Here is a 22,932-nt window from a genome sequence, read left to right on the forward strand (position 1 = left end):
GTATTTTGTATCTTTTTAAAAAAATTGCTCAGGTGGGATGGCAAATCTTATCTCTGTTACTATACCTTAGTTGGAGGCAAATGCCTCCAGTATAGTTTTTATATCTAATGAAATCTATTTTATTTAAACATGCAATAGATGTATTGATTTTAAATGAATTAAAGTAAATAAAAAGTTCTCAGTTTGATTTGGTAAATAACTCATATAAACAGAAGTTCTTTGTGAGTCTCTACCAGGTTTTTACTTTTAATTAAGGGACATTACTTCTTAGAGCAATTTTTGTTTATAGTTAAATTGAATAGAAAGTACAAAGAATCCCCATGTATACCCTCTCACCCCACCCCAGCCAATCACATAACCAATGGCCTTTACTAGTATGACACCTCTGTTACATGATTAACATTGGCATATCATTGCCAGGCAAAACATATGGTTTATATTAGGATTAGTGTTGCTTTTTGTGTGGTATATTCTGTGGATTTTGATAAATATATAATGACATATATCCACCATTATAGCATCATACAGAGCAGTTTCACTTCCTTAGAAATCTCCTGTGTTTTGCCTATTTATTCCCTCCACCTCTCTCAAACCCCTGGGAACCACGATCTTTTTACAGTCTCCATAGTTTTTTTTCCAGAATGTCATATAGTTGAAACCATACAATCTATAGTCTTTTTAGATTGGTTTCTTTTACTTAAAAGTATGCATTTAAGTTTCCTTTGTCTTTCAATACCTGTTAACTAATTTTTTTTATAACTGAGTAATACTCTGTTATATGTATATATCATAGTTTTTTTAACCATTCATCTATTGAAAGAGATCTGGGTTTCTTCTAAGTGTTTTCAATGATAAATAAAGCTACTGCAAATATTTGTGTGAACCTCAATAGTTTTAAGAGTATAAAGGAGGTCTTCCAATCAAAATCTTAAAACCACTAGGCTAGGGGATAGTACCTCTAATGAAAGGAACAAAACATTTTCTCTGTGTTTCAAATACCATATATATTTTCATTGATTATTAGATTCATTCAATAAATGTTACTTCTATGGCTCTGCTGGGCACAGGGATATAACGATAAGAAAGTCCAGCAATGGTCTATGCCTTGAAGGAACTTGCTATTTAAAGGGAAAGGCAAACATTAATCAAATAGTTGATAACTTAAAATTGCCTCTGGACCAAATGAAAGAAAGCAAGGCACCTTAGGGTCCAGGAAAGCCACACTGGAGATTTGAGTGTGGCAGGTAGGTCAGGGAAGACTTCCCTGTGTCAGTGACAACCACACTGAGAGCTGACAGAGCATGTGATGTTAGCTTGGTGAAGATGAGAAGTAGTAGAAGTATTGACTGGCTGTGTTTAGCTCTCCATTTGGCTAATCATGTACCAGTATTGGGAAGAGGCTTCAAAATGCATTAATGTACCAGTACTGGAAAAGATTTTCAATTTTTCAAATATATCTTTGGTAGCAAAGAAGCCAGGAGCTTCAGAAAAAGAAGCTGCAGGATTCCAGGGATCAAGGGAGATTAGCAAGACAACAGAGATAGTTTTATGGCCTTTCCAGTTATAAAGATTTCCCAAGGAAGTGGAAAGATGCCATAAACCTTCAGGAGATCCCAGACTTCGATAATCATGGGAGGATGCCCGAAGCCTTCAAGAAAGACCAGAATCTGATGACCAAGTAACACATTGGCGGGGGGGGGGGGGAATCAGTGCTAAAAACAGGAAAGATTGGCAGGAAGGAATGCCCCCCTCACCAAAAGGGCGGGCCCTAGAGGGGACTATAAATGGTTAAGGACTGACTATAAAATACTCTGTATCCAGGAATTATCGGTGATTTCATTCAAAGCACCCCCTCATGTTACCTCTGGGTAACATGAGGCTGTAACTCTCCTCTGTACTTCTCTCTTTTTAATAAGCTCCTAACTCCTTTAAATCTTCAGCACGAGTCCGGGCTATTGCATATCTGTACTTAGCTCAGTACAAGAACCTGGGGTTTTATGGGAATAGTCTTGGGGAGCCTAACGAAGGTCCCGAGGGACAGTTTCCCAAACCATAACAGTCCAGAAACCGTAACAAATCAGACACTGACTTGCTAGTTCTTTGGTCTTTTCTTCCACCTCTTACTATTTTTCTCCTTTATCTTCCTCTTCTTTCTCTCTCTTCCTCTTTTCTTTCTCCCCATTTTTTCAGCCCTTCGTGTATTTGGAATTAGCCTTGACACTTCTATACTTTGCTTTTGTACATCAGATGTCTACAAGCAACTGTGTAAAAAGAGAAGGCCTGTGCCTGTGTATATGAGTTGCTTCTCTAGAGTGAGGTCAATGTCCCAGGCTGTTGGTGATAACTTGGCTTATCGTTGAACATGGAGGGGTGGTAGCAGGGTAGGAGAAAAGGAAAGGGCTGGGATCAGTCAGATCTAAACGGAGCCACTGCCGGCAAGAAAGTGTACTTTCTGTGATTGACTCACTGATCCACCAAAAAAATAACTAAATGTCATGTGTGTTTGTGTTTTGAACACTCGGATTATCTGCCCTGATGGAGAATATGAAGATGCATGGCGTTACTGTCCCAACAAAAGGCAACATATTTCTAGAGTTATAGTTACTTTGGCACTGTACCAATGCTAGCTGTAAATCACAGAGATGCAAACTCAGTGGAAAGCCTTTTGGCTTCCTGACTCTGCAATTAAACCTCAGGCCTTAGTTTGGCTGGGACATGTGACCTTTCTAAATTAAGTGGAGCTCTGGCTTAACCATAAACCAAATTGTCTTTCTTATCGGTGAAGAAACAGGCAGAAACAAGGAGGCCACAGCAAGGGACCTCTATTAGGATTGTTAAAAGCATTGTTCCATAATTGCTGTGACTAAGCAACAAACTCTAGTGAAATCGACAGTCACATTACATACATGCAGCTGAACACAGGCCTTTTCTGCATGTTTCCAAGGAAAGCATAGTACATGTTCACAAAGTGAGGTACAAGGATAATAGAGCATTATAACTCCAGAAGATTTATTGTGATATACTCTACTAATGTAAACAGAGATGTGTTTCATTTAGACTTGTTTTGAAATGTAGCAAAACGTCACCGAATTGGGGGAAAAATCCATTTCCAATCCAGAATAATGAGAAGGATAGTAGAGTTGAGAAGAAATGCATTTTCCCCTTAAACTAGGTTAGACTACTAGACTTTACAGATTACTGTAACTCTAACTCAGATGTTCATATTTGTTCTTTTCCCTCTGTGTAACACACTACACAGTGGCTGCTTCAGAAGCGTTTCCTAGATTGTTAGTTATTTTTAGTTATTCTAAAGTTCTCTTCCTTTCACAAGGCAAGACAATGGGAAATTTGTGGCAGTATTTCTTACCCGGTGACATATTAATTCTTGAAATGTACTTTGTATTGGCCGTCTCTGTGCACGATGAGAGTAGTCATAAGCTGGCCAGCCTTTCGTATATAGATACAGTAGTTGCTGAAGATGTTTTTTCTCCTCTGTTTCTATTTGATTATCTATAGAGTCACAGGTTCATGGGTATATTATAGAGGTAAGTATGAGTATATTGCCTCCAAAAATGTTTTGGGTAGATTTTCTAATTTTTATCTTTGGCAAAATTTCTCTTACAAGAGCATAGCAAACTCTTAAAAACCACAGAGAAGCCATCAGTATTTTCAGAGTCATTTTGATTTTTCACCATGGTCTCTCAGAATTCTGCAGCACAAAGGAATTTATCTCCTATGACACCTAGCTTAGGAGGAATCCAGCATATGCCAGATTTGAGAACTGCTTTGCTTTAAGGTGTTAATCAACAAACAACAGATATTTATTGACTGTTTCTTGCTATGCGTTGTTCTAGATGATGTAGTGATGAGTTAAGAGAAAGGCCTTTCTCTTGTGGGCTTGCATCTCAATGAGAAAAACAATAGCAAAAAATATGTAATATAATGTTAAGTGTGAAATATCTGTTTGAGGTAGTGTTTGTTGTTCTTTGCTTACTTGTTTTCTGGGTAGAAATTTTTGTTTCTCTGGTTCTGGTGTGTATTTCTTATTTCTTTGTTGCAGTTAATCTCTTTGAGAATTTTCTCTAGGGCTGGATTGGAAGACATAAATTCCTTCAGCTTCTGTTTGTCATTTCTCCATATAATTTGAGAGATAGTTTTGCTGGGTAGGAAAATTTGGGCTGCAAGTTGTTTTCTTTCAGAGTTTGGAAAATGTTACTCCAGGCCCTTCTGGCTGACTTGGTTTGGGAAGTCTGGAGTGATTCTTATTGGTTTGCCTCTGAATGTCACTTGGTCTTTTGTTTTTGTTGCTTTTAGGATTATCTCCTTGGCTTCTACATTGTTCATTTTGACTATCATGTGGCATGGTGAACTTTTCCTGTGATCTTGTCTAAAGGGGAGTCTATAAATTTTCTGTGCATATATATTGACCTCTTGTTCTATGTTTGGAAAATTTTCTGATATTACTCCTATGAAAAGATTGTTGATCTCTTTGGCTTCACCTTCTTTTCCCTCTTCTATGCCAATCATTCTTAGGTTAGCTCTTTTAAAATGGGCCCATATTTCTTCAATGTCCAATTCAAGCTGTTAAATTGTTTTTTCTAAGTTATATACTATTCGTTCTAAGATATATACTATTGAATAGTATATATCTTCTAGGAGCGAAATTTTATTCTCTATGTGGTCTAATTGATTGCTTAAAGTTTGAATTCATGCCTTCACTTCAATAATTGCATCTTTATTTCTTTCAGACTCTCTCTAAATTATTTTCAGAAGACATACATTATTTCTAGAGTTACATTCATGATTTGACCTTCTGGAGATCTCTGCAATTCTGTGTTGTCAGGTTCTGTTATTGAGGTGTTGTGGGAGCTCATTGCTTCCTTCTTATTCCTTTTTCTCATGATTTCAGAAGTTTGTATCTGTTGCTTTTGATAGATTTCTCTCAGTCTTTAGGTGTCAGCTGATTTATCCAAGGGCAAATTATGTTGTATTCAACAAAGAGGGCTGAGTAAGAATAGAAGTGAAGTTGTAAATGCAGGAATAGGGTAAAGCCACAGATAGGATCAAATAGAATAAGAGTATGAGTTTGGTAAGGTAGTATATTGTAGAGAGTACAGGTAGTGAATATCTAGTAGTATTCTAGTAACCAATGTAGAGTTTTTAGTATCATGGTATCAAGTGGATTTAATAAAAGACAAAGAAGGGAAAAGAAAGAAAAAAAGAAAAATACAAGAAAAGGGATGGAGAGAAGAGAGTAGGTACATACAAGGGAAGAAGCTTGGGAGAAGGGTTGCAAAAAGAGTAATCCAACAAACAGACACACACAAAAAACAAAACAAAAACAAAATAATGCAACCCTACAAATATATGAATATTCAACAGATTGGTCCTCTGCAGTCTCTCTTTGTGCAGACACCGAGTGCTACTAGCACCTTTTCTGCTGCAAGCCTGGTTTTCTGAGTCTTTCTCAGTCTATGCATATGACCAGTATCAGTGAGGCTGGATCTAGTGTTAAGCATAGATCACCCACCACACTTTCCACAGAGGTGAAGTCTCGGTCTCTCCCTGCCTTCGTAGGTGACAGATGCCTCTGAGACCAAACTTAGTCTAATAATCTCTGTTTTCCACAGCTAGGGCTGGTCTGGTCTGACTTCTCCCCATTCACTATGACTAGGTGGTCTGTGGTTATCCCGGAGATCCTACTAGTTGGATCTAGTGTTAAGTGTACGTTTTTCCCACACTTTCTACTGATGCAGAGCTTGAGTCTGTCCGAGCCTCTGCTATGTTCATCAGGCAACTCTATTTCAACCTTTGCTGGGTTGAACCACAAAGTCTCAGACCCAGGGAGTTTAAACACTGCTGCACAAGTCCCTGGGGGCGCTGCACTGGGCGTTCTCCCCCTGGGACCGCAGCTTCACTTATAATGTTGCTGAGCACTGGTCTGGATCTCTGGAGGGCATGGTGAGCTCGGCCACCACTGCTGCAAGTTGTAGCTGGAGTTTGCGCAGGAGGAACTGATGACTTATAATTCCACTGATCTGCAGCTGCTTCCTACATCCTTAGTTGTTTTCCTGTTCATCTCTGGAGTTGGGTGTAGTGAGGCAAGGTGGTGTTGCTGTGGCGCCTGCAAGGCAGGCAGGTTTCTTTTCTGGTGTTGAGTGCTACTCTGGATCTCTGTAGGGCATGGTGAGCTTGACCGCCCCTGCTGGAAGTTGTAGCTGAAGTTTGCAAAGGAGGAACTGATGGCTTACAATTCCAGTGATCTGCAGCTGCTTACTTCAAGTCCTTGGTTGGTTTCCTATTCATCTCTGGAGTTGGGTGCAGTGAGGCAGGATAGTGCTGTTGTGGTGCCCACGGCTGCAAAGCAGGCGGGTTTCTTTTCCGCTCTCTGATTGGTTTTCTAGCCTTTTTTCCCAACTGCCTTTGTTCTTTTTAAAGTTGTAGTGTTTTCTTGCTTTTGTAAGAACACTGTTTTTAAGGCAATGGAGATCAGGTGTCAGCAGGACTGGTTTGTGCTGCTTCCCTTGGTCGCCATCTTCCTGGAAGTCCTCTGCTTATTTTCTTAAAGAACGTAGATTTCCAGGGGGATACTGAATAATTTTTTTTTTTTTTTGCAAAGGGGATGATACACCAAATAAGTTTGGAAATTTGCAGCTTAAAGCAAGAATAATGATAATGTACCTTGAAATTAATAAATACCAAAAATAAAATATAAGCACACAACAGCAGAAAAGGACAAGGAATTTCTTTCTTTTTTTTTTTTTTTTTGCGGATGTGGGGGATGGAACCCAGGGGCATTTAACCTCCGAGCTACACCTCCTGCCCTATTTTTTAAATATAAAAATGAAAACTGAGTTGCAGCGGGCCTCACTAAGTAGCTGAGGCTGGCCTTGAACCGTGATCCTCCTATCTCAGCCTCCCAAATGCTGGGATTACAAGTGTGCACCACCACGCCTGGCTGGGATTTTACTTTTATGACTCTTACATTGCACATTAAATGACAAAATTTTAACTCAAGGAATACTGTGATAACTTAAGGATGCTTGCTTAGATCTCAAGTGCAATCAGCGAGACCAATAGAAAAGAAATGATTAAATGTCAACCATACCATATAAATAAATTAAACCCTATGGTTTAAACACTCTAAGACCAGGACTATCAGGCTCACTTGATTTTAAAAAGAACTATATGTTGCTTAAGAGAGATTTACCTTGAATATAAAGGCCAAGGTAGTTTGAAAGTAAAAGGATGGAAAAATACCACATAAACACTAATAATAAAAAAGCCAACCTGGCTACCCTCATATTGTGCAAAATAGACTTCAAGACAAGGATATTAACAGAGATAAAAGACTTCTCATAAGGATAAAAAGATCATTTTATCAAGAAAGCTTATGTAAAAAAAAGCTACTAATTGGATATGTGCCTAATGACAGAATTTGACAGGAGTCAAAACTAAAAGGAATAAAAGAAAAAAACCCTTAGTCTGAGTTATAGGCATCAGAACAGTGGTTACTTTTACAGGAGCGTTGGGGAGAGGTTAGATGGAATAGGTCATAAGGAAACTTTGTGGAGTGAGGTAAACATTCTGTTATTTTGGTATCTTTGATGGATGTGTATACATCTATCAAAATTCCTCAAAGTTTGCATTTAAAATCTGTGTATTTTAACTAAAATATACTCAGTGTTTAAACTGGTTTTGAATTTATAAAATTTAGTTTTAGTCATGCTATGTCTATAGTTACTATGAGATCTCAAAGTAGAGATATCAAAATGATACATAAGCCTGGAGCTCAAGGGAGAGGCTGGTACTAAAGTTACATTTTGAACATATTCAGTATATGGGTATATTTAAATCCAGTGGGTTGAATAAGATCACTTAGGCACAGAGCATAGAAAAGACATCTGAGCTCAGTGGCTTGAAGCATCATACCAACACTTAGAATTTGGGATGATAAAGGGAAACTAAGCACACTGAGGATCGTCAACTGTAAATATGGGACAACCAGGAGGATATAGAAGTTAGATTAAGGAAGTCTTTTATTTATTTATTTCTATTTATTTATTTATTTATTTATTTATTTATTTATTTATTTATTTTGTGGTACTGGGGTGGAACCCAGAGGCTTTCTACCACCGGGCTGTACTCCCAGCACTATTTTATATTTTATTTTTAAAACAGGGTCTCACTAAGTTGCTGAGAACCTCACTAACTAGCTGAGGCTGGCTTTGAACCCGTGCGATCCTCCTGTCTCAGCCTCCCAAGGGTGGGGATTACAAGCGTGCGCAACCACACCCGGCTAAGGAAGTGTTTTAAAGAGGACAGAATAATCCCATCAAATTTTGTTGAGAGATTCAATAAAACACTCATTAATTTTCTTTTTACATATACTTTTATTGGTGTCTTATAGTCTCCTAGGCTCACATCACCATGTAGTAAATAGTGATAATGGCATAGATGCACACAGCACTTGCTGAGTTTTCCCCCTGGCTCCATCCTCATCCCCCTTCCCTGTACATTGAGATTGGCATTGACAGTCTCAAGTATGCATGTAATGTCAATGGAAGCGTTTCCTTAGTCAGTTCTCCCTCTCCAACGCCCTCCCCTGGACCACTTCCCCCGGCTTCACTGGGATTTCTCCTCCATTATCTAGAGTCCCTCTGGGATCCTGATTATTCCCTAGCTTCCCTATATGAGAGAAAACATATGACTCTTCACTTTCTGTGACTGGCTAATTTCACTTAACATAATGTTCTCCAGGTCCACCCGTTTGTAACTGTACTATTTATAAGAGTAGAGTGCAAGTCTAATTGGAGTGGGGTAAGGAAAATACATAAGGAGACAACGGGCAGACAAATTCTGATGGAACTGCATTTCCTCTGTTGCTCAGATGAGCTGACATGCTTCTCATATCTGAATGATGCTGTGGGCTTTGAACACTATTATTTAGAGAGAATATACCAAAAATGATGATACTGGAAAAAGGCATAGGAACCATCTCCTCTAATGATTCTTGATCCAGGCTCAAACAAAACCCATAGAGCTCCTCTTCAAAATGGGATTGGATGAGAATCCACAATCACCTTGGCATGTTAATACTTTAGTCTCTCTCTCTCTCTCTCTCTTTCTCTCTCTCTCTCTCTCTCTCTCTCTCTCTCTCTCTCTCGGTACTTGGGATTGAACCCAGAGGCATTCTACCTCCAAGATACACACCAGCCCAATTTTATTTCTTTATTTGGAAACAGAGTCTCACTAAGATTCTGAAAACCTCACTCTGTTGCCAAGGCTGGCTTTGAACCTGCAATCTTCCTGTCTCAGCCTCTCAAGTACTAGGATTACATGCATACACAACCACACCCAGATTCCTCCTTATATCTTGAAAAAGTTTTTTTTTTAAATTTATTTGAAGAAGAAACTGAGCTCTGTCCTGTGTGTGGCAGGGTGGATGACTACTAGTCATTATTATTATACATCACTCTCTTTTGCACCAATTGGTTTAATCAATCCAACGTGACTAACTCACAGATTCAAAATAGCTCCATAATTGTGATCTCTACTTCTTGACTCCAGATGGTTTTTCAAAATTTTCCTTCTAAACATGCATATTATCCTCCCACAAAGAAATTCTGATAGATCCATATTTTCTGTAACAATGAAATAAATGAGATACTGTATCTTTCCCACATCAAAGTCTGTGCTAGTAGGAAAGCTTTGCTCTGCTAGATCACTGGGAGCCCAGACAACTTCTCTCTGTTGACCCACCAAGGGTGTGGTGGTGTTTACATGCATATGGCCAAGATGACTCATTACCATGTTTGTCCAGCCAAAGGGGGGATGGAGAAAGAGGAAGAAGTAGGTGTGTGCTCTTCCTTTAAGGACAGAGCCTAGATTTGTAACTGTCACTTTATTCTCATCCCTTTGTCCAGCAGTTGACCACACACAGTTACAAAGGTATCTAGGGAATATAGTCTTTATTTAGGATGGCCTTCCACTTTAAGAAAAATCACTGTGGAAGACAGGAAAGTGGATACAAATGCAAAACCAGCAATCTCTGCCTGATCATGTATTTTTTTGTGTGTGGTATTTTAGGCTTTTGGAACTCCCTTTGGTCTAGTACTGGCCTGCCTGTGACTGCATATACCCTGGGGGTCACCACAGGAATGAGGAAGAGGAATAAGGGTGAACCTACAAGAATAGCATCTCCTTGACTTGATTTATAAATGTGGTCTCTGCTTAAGATAATGTTTGAAGTAAAGGTTCTCCAGTTGTGATGGTTATTTTTATGTGTCAACTTGCCTGGGACATTGTGTGCTCAAATATTTGATCCAGCATTTTTTAATGTGTCTGTCAAGGGTATTTTAGGATAAGATTAACATTTGTATTAGTAGACCCCAGTAAAACAAATTGATCTACCCGAAGTGGGTGGGCCGCATCTAATCAGTAAAAGGGATAAATAGAACAGAAAGGCCCACCTTCCCTCAAGTCAGAGAACACTCTTCCAGCCTGGCTGCCTTGAGAGGATGTTCATCATTTCCTGTCTTAGCATGTGAACTGAAACATCAGGTCTTCTTGGGTCTTCACTCTGTCTTAAGTCCTTAGGCTGGAAATATCCTTTTGGTTCTCATGGATCTGCAGCTTGCTGGCTATAGATTTTGTGACTTGTCAGCCTCCGCAACTGCATGAGACAATTCCTTAAAAAAATTTTTTTTTTTTTTGCAGTACTAGAGATGGACTCCAGGAACCCAAGGGCATTCTACCTCTGAGCTATATATACCCCCAGTCCTGTTTTTTATTCTTTATTTTGAATCAGGGTCTCACTGAATTGCAAAGGGACTTAAAGGACTCATTAAGTAGCTGAGGCTGTCTTTGAACCATGATCCTCCAGTTTCAGCCTCCAATGTTGGGATCACAAGTGTGCACCACCATGCCCAGCTTAATTCCTTGAAATTAACACTACATGCACACGTGTGCACACACACACACACACACACACACACACACACACACACACACACACATTTTCTCTTCAGAACCTTCTTGACTCATACATCAGTTAGAATAAAAACAAACCCGGAGCCAGTAATTTAGTCCTTATATGTAACAGATGGGGGAATCTGGGCACAGAGCCATGAAATAGTGTCCACAAGTTAGGTGGCCCCAAATCCAGGGCTAGGTCTGGGTCTAGGTCTAGGTGTTCTAACAATTAGTCTAATGTTCTCCATACAGAATGCTTCCTGTCCTTTGGGTCACATTATAGGTAAAAACGCACTGTTTTACTAAAAGGCTCATGTGTACTGCCTTAGCCCAGTTGCTCTTAGGCTGCTCATTATTTGTGCAGATTCCATCAAAGCTGTGAAATATTAATTCACTTTCAGGCGAAGCTTTTTTTTTTTTTAGGCTAAAATGATGGGAAGTTGTGAAAACAAACACCTCTTGGCTTTTTAATGGTTAGCACTAGAACAGAACATCCTTTAAAATCTGCCTGGTGGCTGAATTGCTAATTGAATTCCACCAGCAAATGCCAATGTCCTCTGAGTAAAAACACAGTGTTCGAAAAGAGAAACACTATAGTCACTCTGCATTGAGCAGAATGGGATCCGAATATGATTTGTCAAGCTCAAAAACAAACTGACCTCTTGTTGTGGTGGAGCTGATAAGAGTAATCCCAGGCTCTGTTCTCCTTTGTGTGTGTGTGGGCGAGGAGGACTGTTCATCTCTCTGAAACAGACACTGTAAAGAATTTTAACTTCTGTGCATATGACCTTATTTAAAATAAGGTCATATGACCAATGGCTTTCAGGAAGGAGTTAGTATAAACTCTGGTTTGATACTCACTGAGGAATTTGTGCCAATTATTATATTTTATACCACTAAGAAACCAGCTTTTTATAGATGTAATTCGCATACCAGATACTTCATTTAAACTGTGCAATTTAGCATATTCAGATGTTGTATAACCATCACCACTCTTTAATTCCAGAACATCTACATGATCCCCCAACCCCCCCAAAAAAATCCTTACCTACTAGCAGCATCCCATGTCCCTCTTTTCTCTGGAAACTACAAATCTACTTTCTTACTAAATTTATTTGTTCTGTGCATATCAGAGAAACAGAAGCCTAGAATATGAGGTTTTTGAGCCCAATATGGTGGTGCACGCTTGTAATCCCTGTACTTGGGAGGCTGAGATAGGAAGATTTCAGGTTCACAACCAGCCTCAGCTACTTAGTGAGGCCCTTTGCAATTTAGTGAGACCCTGTTTCAAAATATAGAATAAAAATAGGGCTGAGTGGTGTCACTCAGAGGTATTATGCTTCTGGGTTCAACACCTAGAAACACACACACACACACACACACACACACACACACACACACACACACACACAAAGAATATGTGGTCTTTGGTATCTGGCTTCTTTCGTGTAACATCTTTTCAAGGTTTATTCATAACCTGGCTGTGTCAGAACACCACTCCTTTTGATGGTGAACTTTTCCATTGTATGGACACACAATATTTTATTTTTTCATTCAAGTTGATGGATTTATGATTTGGGTTCTTCTTATTTTTTGGCTGAGTAATGCTTCTATGAACATTAATTTACAAGTTTTAGTATAGACGTATGTTTCTAGTTCTTTTGGGTAGAAACCTCTTGCAGGAATTTCTGGATTGTATGATATGATATGATGTGATATGTATGATATGATTTAATGTTTTATTGTTATTATTTCAATTATTCATACTTTTGGGGTATGGCGTGACAATTCGATACTTGTATATGATGTGTAATGGTCACATCAGGGTAGTTAGTATGTCTATCACCTTAGACATTGTTCTCTTTTGCAGGATTGCTGAACCATGCTCCCCAGTGGCTCCTCGTTTTGCATTCCCATCATCAACACGTGGTAGCTCCAGTTTCTCTTCGTCCTCGACGATGCGTCCATTCTGTATCTGTTTGAGGACATCCTTCCCACTGCACGTCAAGCGCTGCCACACAGCTCCGATCGCCTTATCCCAACAGTGAATGTGCTCAGCTCCTTCTCATTTGTTTCCTGACTATTTTATTCTTTCTCCTTGTGAAGTGCCTGTTCAAATATTTTGCCCTTTTTAGAAACGACATTGTCTGTCTGTTTAAATACTGAGTTTTGGGAGTTCTTTAAATACATTCTTTGTCAGATATTGCAAATAAATTTCAATTATTTTCTCCCAGTGTTTAGTTTAAATACTGAGTTTTGGGAGTTCTTTAAATACATTCTTTGTCAGATATTGCAGATAAATTTCAATTATTTTCTCCCAGTGTTTAGTTTTGTCAGTTGTGTTTTTCAAAGAAGATAAAAGTTGTAGGCTTCTAGGGCTTCCTTGGGGATTGGCACTTGGGCCTATGGCTGGCCTGCCTCTTAGTCGGCATCTGCCCTTGGGATCACTATAAGGCTGAGAAATAGCGTAAGGGTGACCCTACCACAGATCTTCAGCAAGCAATTTTTATGTAAATATAATTTACCAATTTTTCTTCTATAGTTTGTATTTCAGTGTCCTTTCTATGAAATTTTTTCCTAGTCCAAGTCTTGAAAACTTTCTTATATGTTTTCTTTCAGAAGTTTTAGAATTTCAGCTTTGATATGTAGTTCTATAATGCATCCTAAGTTAATTTTTCTGTGTGGTGTGAATTAAAAAGTTGAGATAATTTTCCTCATATGTTATCTAGTTGTTATAACACCACTTTCTATTATCTTCTCACTGAATCCCCCTGATAATTTAGTCAAAATATGTCTCTCTCTGGACTCTATATTGTTCTATTAAACTATATGTCTGCACTTTCACCAATATTACACTGTCTTGGTTCCTACAGCTTTATAGTAAGCAATGAAATTAAATAGAGAAAGTCTCCAAACTTTGATCTTTTTTAAGAATGCTCTGGGAGCTGGGTATATAGCTTAGTAGTAAAGTTCTTGCCTATCATTCATGAAGCCCTTGGTTAAATCCCCACAATACACACACACACACACACACACACACACACACACACACAATAAATAAATAAATAAATAAATAAATAAATAAATAAAAGAATGCTCTACTCTAAGCCAGGCATGGTGGCGCACACTTGTAATCCCAGCATTTGGGAGGCCGAAACTGGATGATTACAGTTTGTGGACAGCCTCAGCTACTTAGGCCCTCTGCAACTCAGTGAGACTCGATTTCAAAATAAAGAATAAAAAATAGGGCAGGGGGTATAGCTGGGAGGTCGAATTCCCCCTGGTTTCATCCCCAGACCGCAGAAAAACAAAAGCAAACAAAAAAAAGAATGCTCTATGCTATACTTAGTAGATCTATATCTATTTATTTATTTATTTATTTAATTATTTATTTATGGAACTGAAGACTGAACCCAGGGGCATTTGTACCTCCGAGCTAAATCTCCAGCTCAATATTTTATTCTTTATTTTGAAATAGGGTCTCACTAAATTTCAGAGAGACTTACTAAGTAGATGAGGCCGACTAAGAACCTGCGATCCTCCTGTCTCAGCCTTTCAAGTGCTGGGATTACAAGGGTGTGCCATCACGCCCAGCTTAATATCAATTTTAGAATCAGTTTATCAGTTAATAAAAAAAAAACTGGTGGGATTCTGATTGGGATTGCTTCAGTCTATAGGTCAACTTGGGGTGAAATCGTATTTTAGTAACATGAAGTCCTTTAATCTATGAACATGGGATAGCCATTATTTCAATCTTCTTTAATTTCTCTCAGCTTTTAAATAGAGGTGGTTTTACATTTATCCATATTTGTTTTAGTTTAAAATATTACAAATGGTATTGTTTTTGCACTTGTGTTTTGCTTTTTTGTTGCTAGTATAAATATATTTAATTTTAATGTGGGCCATGTATCTTACAAACTTAGTATATTCATTTAATTATTTTCATATTTTAAAGTATATTTTTAGGGCTTTATTATTTTTATTTTTTATTTTTTGGTGGTACTGGGGATGGAACCCAGGGGCCTTCTACCTCCGGGCTACACTCCCAGACCTATTTTATATTTTATTTGGAAACAGGGTCTCTTAAGTCAGCAAGGCTGGCTTCGAAACTGCACGATCCTCCTGTCTCAGCCTGCCAAGTGCGGGGATTATAAGTGTGCGCCACCATGCCCGGCTTTCGTAGGGTTTTAAATGTATTCAATGATGTCTATGACTAAAGACAGTAATACTTTCTTTCCAGCTTTTTGCCTTTTGTTTGTTTTTGTTGCCTATGGCATAGGCTATGACTTCCTGTATGACTCTGCATATAGGTGTGAAGTTAGGCATCATGCTTCATTTCTGATCTTAGGAAGAAAGCATTTATTTTTCATCATTAAACATCATGTTAAAACGTGAATTTTTTATGAATGTCCTTTATCAGATTAAGAACATTTCTTTCTATTTCTTTTTTGCTAAGAGTCTTTAATCATGAGAGGGTGTTGATATTTATCAAGTACCTTTTCTATATCTATTGAGATGCTATGATTTTTACCTTCTTTTGTTAATGTGGTAAATTGCATTGATTGATTTTCAGGTGATAATTTTGGCTTGAATTTCTAATATAAATGTTCCATTTATCATGATATACTTTCCCTTTAAAAAAATTTTTAAATTTGTTTTACTAATTATTCTGTTAAGAATTTTTATTCTCCACAAATATTTTTAAAAGATATTGATCTTTAGTTTTCCCATAATGTTCTTTTCAGATTGGGGTGTCAGGTGACGCAGGCCATATACTATGAGTTAGGAATATCCTTTCTTACTGTATTTTCTGAATGTAAGTGTATTATTTCCTCCTTAAATGTTTGATGCCATTTACTAATCCCCTATAACAAATCCTGATAGGGAGTTTGGGGGTAAAAGATGCTTATTATGGATCAATACCTGAGAACTCAGTGAAGGCTAGCAAGCCTTGGCCAACTCCAGGCCACACTGGAGCAAGTCATCCTCCCAGAACTTCAGGCTCAGCCTTTATTCCTTGCCCTGCCCCATCATGACATGTAGGCCATTCCAGGACAGCTATGACAAAGGATGATGAGGCGTCCTCTGCAGGTGAGGTGCTACCCCCACTCCCAGTCTTCACCAACTACTAGAGGAAGTTCTGCTGCTTTCCTGCAGCTCACAGAGGGGTCAGTCTCTCAGAGGCTCCTTCTCTGGATGCCATAGTCCAGTAAGTGCTGGGCTGATTTGGGGCTCACTTATTTTTGGCTTCACTTCACATAGAAATCATAATTCTATGCTTCTTATTGCCAAGAAAATAGTTATTTCATACATATTTTTCAGTTTTATAGTTGTTTTTAACAAAGCAGCTGTTCTAAGACCAATTGTTTCGACAGGGTGAGAAGAGAAAATGTCTTAGTTTAGATTTTGTCAACCAATTATGTAGATACTTATTTCTGTTATCTTTGTTTGGAATTCATTTTTGACCCAGCATTATAATTTTAAGACATTTTTTTTTTCCTTTGCTGACCAGAAGAGTTTAAATGGCTCGGAAGTACAAAGGCAGCAATAAACTCAGACTGAAGCTTGGAATGTTTTGCTAATGTAAGCCCTTTCTCAGATGTCCATTCTCACCCTATCACGATTGCAATATTTTTTAAATTAAAATTAATCCCATAAACAGATTTCAGAGCCATTGGCGCAAACAGAAAAGCCACATGGTAGCTTCCTGCACAGTACAGCCCTGCTCCTGGCCACTTCAGCAGGACACTCATACATGTCAGTGGTGCCACCATATTACAACACTGAGTGTAGTCTGCCATCCATTCCTTTGGACTGTGTGTTAGCCTGTTTGTGCCGCTATAACAAAAATACCATTAACAGGGTGGCTTAAACAACAATTTATTTCTCAGAGTTCTGGAAGCTGCAAGTCTTAGATGAAGGTATTGGAAGATTTAGGATCTGTCAGGGGCCTGGTTCTGGGCTCAGAGATAGCTCTCTTCTTGCTTTGTCTCGAAAAGCATAGGGTGATGGAGATCTCTGGGGTTTATTTGGTCACTAATCCCATTCACAAGGTCTCCACCTTCAGGACGTTACCTCCCAATCTTCATCTCCTAACACCATCACCTTAAAGGTTAAGATTTTAACATAGGAATTTTGGAGGAACACAGACATGGAGTCCATACCAGTTTGTCAAAATTCTTTATATCTATGTGTTCTGAGAGACTGGCAAACTTGTGGAACTTTTAAAGTTTTCTAAGAAAACGTATTTGGGGAAATTTTGGTTAAAAAGATTGAGGGGGAGCAGAAGATGGCATAGAGAAGGGAGGGACTTTTGATATATTTCTTTTTCATTCATCGCTAGGTATACAGTAGGCACTCAAGAGGCACTTGGTTATTGGTTGATGTGGAATTTCATATTCAGTATAACTGGTACTTTACCCTTATTAAAAGTCAGCTCATTTTCAGCCCTACATTTCCCTGTGGAAGAAATTATCGCTTTATTTTGGCACTTTTGAAATAATGGCAGACATCGTGAATGCAGAAGCAATAGCAATGGAATGGAAAAGAATTATCACAAGTGAGCTTTCAAGTGTGGGTGTTGAAAAACTAATGAAATGCTGTATTATTCTGTGTTCTGCTCTAGAGAGCTTTCAATATGCTTCTTCTTTAGTTAAATTTGACTCTGTTACTTATTATCGTTGCAGAAATGTGAAGAATAAAAAGTTCAGAAGCCATTTGTGTTCAAATAGACTGCAATTAAAAAGTCCCAGGCAAGCATTATAAGCTTATAAATAAGAGAGCTAGAGAAGAAAGAAAAAATCAAGAAGCAAATGCCGAAGCAAGCTATAACCTGCCAGATAGGAGAAAAGGAATAGAAAGACAGAAAGGGGTGTGTGTGGGGGGGGAGAGCAGTTATGACCATTAATTAGCAAATGAAAAAATATAATCAGAGGACTCAAAGAAGGCTGAATTAATAAAATGCTCCTTCAATTTTAACAAAGAATTTCCAGGCAATGACAAGCTTTTAAACTTACAATGAAGACTGATGAACAGAAAATAATCAGCATCAGGATATTTCAGGGAACAAAGAAATAAATAAACCCAAGCTACAAAATTTTTTAAAAAGCTTTTGGACTCAAAAATTTCTGCCAAAGATAAATTATGTCACTCTACTTGCACAACCTTTGTGCTTTCACATTTCGCCATTTTGATTGTTTCTTTCTGGATTGTCAGACCTCTGGTCAATGTGATATATATATATATATATATATATATATATATATATATATATATATACATACATACATAAACACATATGCAGGTCATTGAGGCACTGCCATGTTCTGTAACCACATCCTCAAATAATACACAAACATGTACTCTATGAATTTTCGTTTTCATGTTTTTGACTGGTTTCATCTTAAGTTTACAATTATCTTGATTGAGGTCTAATGACTACTATTGTATCACTGTAATATGTAATAAGCAAAGGAGTATAAACTCTGATAAAATCCAGGAAACATAAACAATGCAAACTGTTCCCAGTAATAAGGACTGCCCAAATAACCAGTTCCTGTATACATCATGTCTATTTTATTACTTTCAACAGCTATGTATGCATTGTAGAATGCTCTTTACAGACAGGGAAACTCTTGTTCAGAGAGATTTGCTAATTTGCCTTAGATCTCATAGCTGATAAGTGGAGAACGAAATTTGATCCAGGTTCTTGTGACCCCAAGCCCCACACTCTCACACAAAGTTCCTACTCTCGGTAAGTCCTTTTGCATCATTAAGTGCTCTCATATTAGCAAGGGCGACTAGCAAAATGGGAAGACACTTTGAAATAAGCTGCTGCAGGAAGAGATTTAGAAAACAGAGTGAGAATCTTAAATTCAGGGTAGATTCTAAAGTCAATGACTCAATGAAAGTAGTTTATAGACAAACTCCGTTGAGTGGCTGTTATAGATTGAGCCTGCTACACCCCTTTCCCTGATCACAACTAACATTTGCACAGAATACATACAGCAACTATATGAGAACTCTGAAGAACCAGTAATAGTGGGCATACTGGGAAATATGAAGAACCAGGAAAAATCTCAGTAGTCCTCTCAGGAAAATAACATCAATAGAGTCTAACCCCAAGATTACTTGGATGTTGGAATTCACAAAGACTTAAAAGAAATCATTGTATCTAAGCTATTTGAAATAAGGGCAAAAACTCTTGAGGAGGAGGGAAATACATGTTTTCAACAAATAAAAACTATAAAAGAGGATCATTAAATATTTTCTAATAACTGAAATAAAAAGCCCCATGGAATGGCTCAATAGTAGTATGAAAATCAGACTGCCACGGAGTGGATGTGCAGTAGGTAGTATGGAGATCACAGAGCAGATACGCAGAAATGGTTCAATGAAAACTTAAAAGTATTTTGAACATTTCAAATTTTGTGGGATGCAAGTAAGGTAATAACTATAGGAAAACCTAAAATATTCTTATATTAGTAAAGAAAGGTTTCAAATTAAAACATATAGCATTATTTCACTTAAATGCTATTCTAGAAAAGGCAAAACTAGAGGGATAGGGTCAATTGGTTGCCAGGGGTCTGAGGTCCCGGGAGCATTTGCCCAGCCAGGAGCAGCATGAACAGATCACTTGGGTGAGGAAACCAATCAGTATGAGGATGGTGGAAGTGATTTCACAAGCCCAGGCATTTTCAAAAGCTCACAGAGCTATATACAAAAAGTTAATTTAACTGCATTTCAATTGAAAAACTACATTTAAAGACTAGAACCATTGGCTGTGGTTTCTGGAACACCTTGTTAGAAGAAAGCAGAGCAGAAGCATGTTGGGCTGTGGGGAGAGCCCCCTGCCAGGAGTCTCTAAGTCTCCTAAGTAATCCCTGAGCCAATATCACACTGCCCCATAAATGGGAAATTCAAGTTATGATCTCCATTTCTTCAGTTTTTACCATCTAGTTCAAGAACTAGAAGTACACAGACTTGTCTGTGTTTCCATAATGAGTAGCAGTGCTGAGGAAAGACCAAAGATAAAAAAAATTAAGTAGTAAAATGTCTGACAACAGGAGAAATATAAAGATAAGTGTAAACACGCTTTCTTTCTGGTGAATACTCTGCCAACTTTGCACCTAGGATGTTTATCTGAGACCTGGACAATACCTTCATCCCACTTAGCATTGCCTAGTTTATCTTATGGCAAATTCTTACCAAATTTAAGAGGTCCAATTGGAATCCAAGTTATATAAGAGAAAGAGTCCAATCAGATGAGGACTTGGAAGCTAAATTTTTTTTTTCCTGTTAAAAAAGAGTTTTTTGTAGTTGAAGCTGGTGGCCATTTTCTTTTTAGTTCCTTGCTTTGTGCATTCGGAATCCATTACTTTATGATCCTTAAATGTAGTTGGCTTGAAGTGAAAACAGCAGCTTTTGCTAAAGACAAGGATGTCCTGAGCCTGGGCTGAAGATGGTGTCTTTGACTGATAGTCATTTGCTTGAGAAAATGGAAGGTTGATGGATTGACAGGTTATGAATAAAACAACAAATAGAGACAGCCTTCCAGACCACAGGTGCTACAACCTGAAGTCACACTGGCTGCGAGGTGCACATTACAAAGAAGCTGGGGCTCCACCCAGGCCCACAGATGCTGTAGCTTGTGTCAAGTATGCAGCCATCCACCTCAGGTGCAGCTCAAGGTCGTCTCCGGTAGCTATAACACTGGCTTCCATCATCAGACAGAGACAGGTGAAGTAAGATGATCTGAGAACGTTCTCAGCTGTTCTTGCAAGCTGTTTTCTTGCAACAGGATGTATCATGCCGTGGTGACTAGTAATGCACTGGAAGGGATGGTGGCAGCAATCAAACTCCTTGCCACACCAAGCTGAACGCCCTGCAACTTCTTGCAAATTGAATTGCTCCCAGCAGTGGGAGTAACATTCTAGCCAGTGTAGAAGTGAAGAACAGGCAGCAGCAGCCAGCTGTGAACCAATCCTTCTGCAGCAGGATCCACTTTATTGGAGAAGTGAGGCTAAATGTCATCATGGGGAAAGATTCTGCTCATTTACTGATAATTGTGATGTGCTATCTGGAGGGTTCACAGAAGTTATTTGGGTGTTTTAAGAAATGCCTGATCCTGAGTGGCCATAGGCACAGTGCCTGTAAAATGCTTCAGAGGATACACCTCTGTGGTCAGCCATCCTTAGTCTTTTGTTCTGGAGGAACAGAAACCACCCCAGTATCATTGTCAATGACATAATCCATATTATGGTATAATGTAGATTATTTTGAAATGTTCCTTCCATTGCAAGACCTGGTTTTGATCATGCACAGATGAGCAGCTGTGCTCCTGGTGGTCCTCATCATCATGAAGCTCACTTTGTGCTTTTGAATTCTTTAAGGTGAAACTTTCTTGGGAAGCAGAAGGCAGTGTGGAAAGCAAGAGACCTGCATTTTATAGAGTTTGCTAAAGCCCCCAAAACAACTTCAGTGAGGATGCCTGTTAGAACTTACTAAAGAAAGAGTATAAATGCAGGTTCTTTTTATGCTCCTCAGAGGTATTCTAAGACATCCATGAGAATTGGAGGCAAAAGAAGCAATTGAACTACATTTGTGCTTGGAAGATGGAACAAGTACTATACAATGAATAGCTTCTCTTGGTATGTCATTTTAGTTAAATATTTATGTCATCAAAGATATGCTTGCACAGTATAAAATTGGCATTAGTGTCGTAACCTGCATGCATTTTATACCCCTTTCTCAGGATGCGTGTGGCAACCCTAGATGCATATGTGATTGTGTATGTGGACATGTGTTGGGCTCACTTCCATTCTCATATGAAGTGGTCTTCAGACTCTTCAGTCTTGTAAAACTGCTCATTTAATGAAAGACAAATTCTACAAGCAGAAACATACTGTTTGAGTTCACTCACTCTTCTTGGCTAGTAATTGGACAAGATATTTAAATAGGTATAACTTCCAAGTGGCATATTCATGTATGTGTGTATCACTTTGAATCTCATTATGGTGTATAATTACAATGCACCAATAAAACTATAAAAAATAGGTGTAATTTTCTCTTCACCAGACAAATTGTCAAATCTAAAACTATTGTCTTTTAAAAAATGGAAGAGGAAATGCCCTTTGCTATTTTAAAAATACATCCATTGTATCTTGATAATTTTGAGCCAAAGAAAATGTATTTTTTAGACTATTTTTGCCTTTAATCAAATTCTTAAATAGGCAGTTGAATTAGCTTGAGGCCATCTCAAGAGCAAAAATTATTAAGTAATTATGTACTTAACAAAATAGAAATTCATTTGGGGAGGCACAAAATCTCTATAGTTTCTTTTGTGTCTAAGATTAACTTTAAAATGTGTGGGGAATTGAAAATAATTGCCCTTTTATATGTCTCAGTTGAACAGAGATTTTTAGGTTCAGAGATGTAATAAGATAATGCTAATGAGGTAAAAAATATGTTGACTATGTTAATTGTCTATAAAATCTTCATCTTTCATTTCATGAACATATGTTCAAATTTAAACAAAGGAAGTTATAAAGGAGTATAAATCTTAATTTATAGGAAAGCTTTAAAATTAAAAAAACTAAGGATAGATATTAGAAAAGTAAATTAATAAAGTAATATAGGTTATTACTTCTCTGAATTTACATTACTGAAACTGTTATCTGGCATAGTTTATCTAATATAAGACTACTAATATATAATGGTTTGAGATGTCGCTGTGGGTTCTTGTTCTTAGCTAGTTTATAAAAAATAGCCAGAAATACACTGATGCCAACTTAAGCAAAGTTTTATTATTACAAAGGTAGAAAGAAGGGACAGACAAAGTGCTGCTTCCGAGGGACACACTGGAATACCTTGAAAGTAAGACTCTGAAGTCTTTAAACACATACATTTTTATAAAAATTCATTATCTCCCCTCTCCAATCCTGCTTAGACAATAGTCTT

This window comes from Muscardinus avellanarius, assembly GCF_963383645.1.
Source record: "Muscardinus avellanarius genome assembly, chromosome: 6".
NCBI classification, from domain to species: Eukaryota; Metazoa; Chordata; class Mammalia; order Rodentia; family Gliridae; genus Muscardinus; species Muscardinus avellanarius.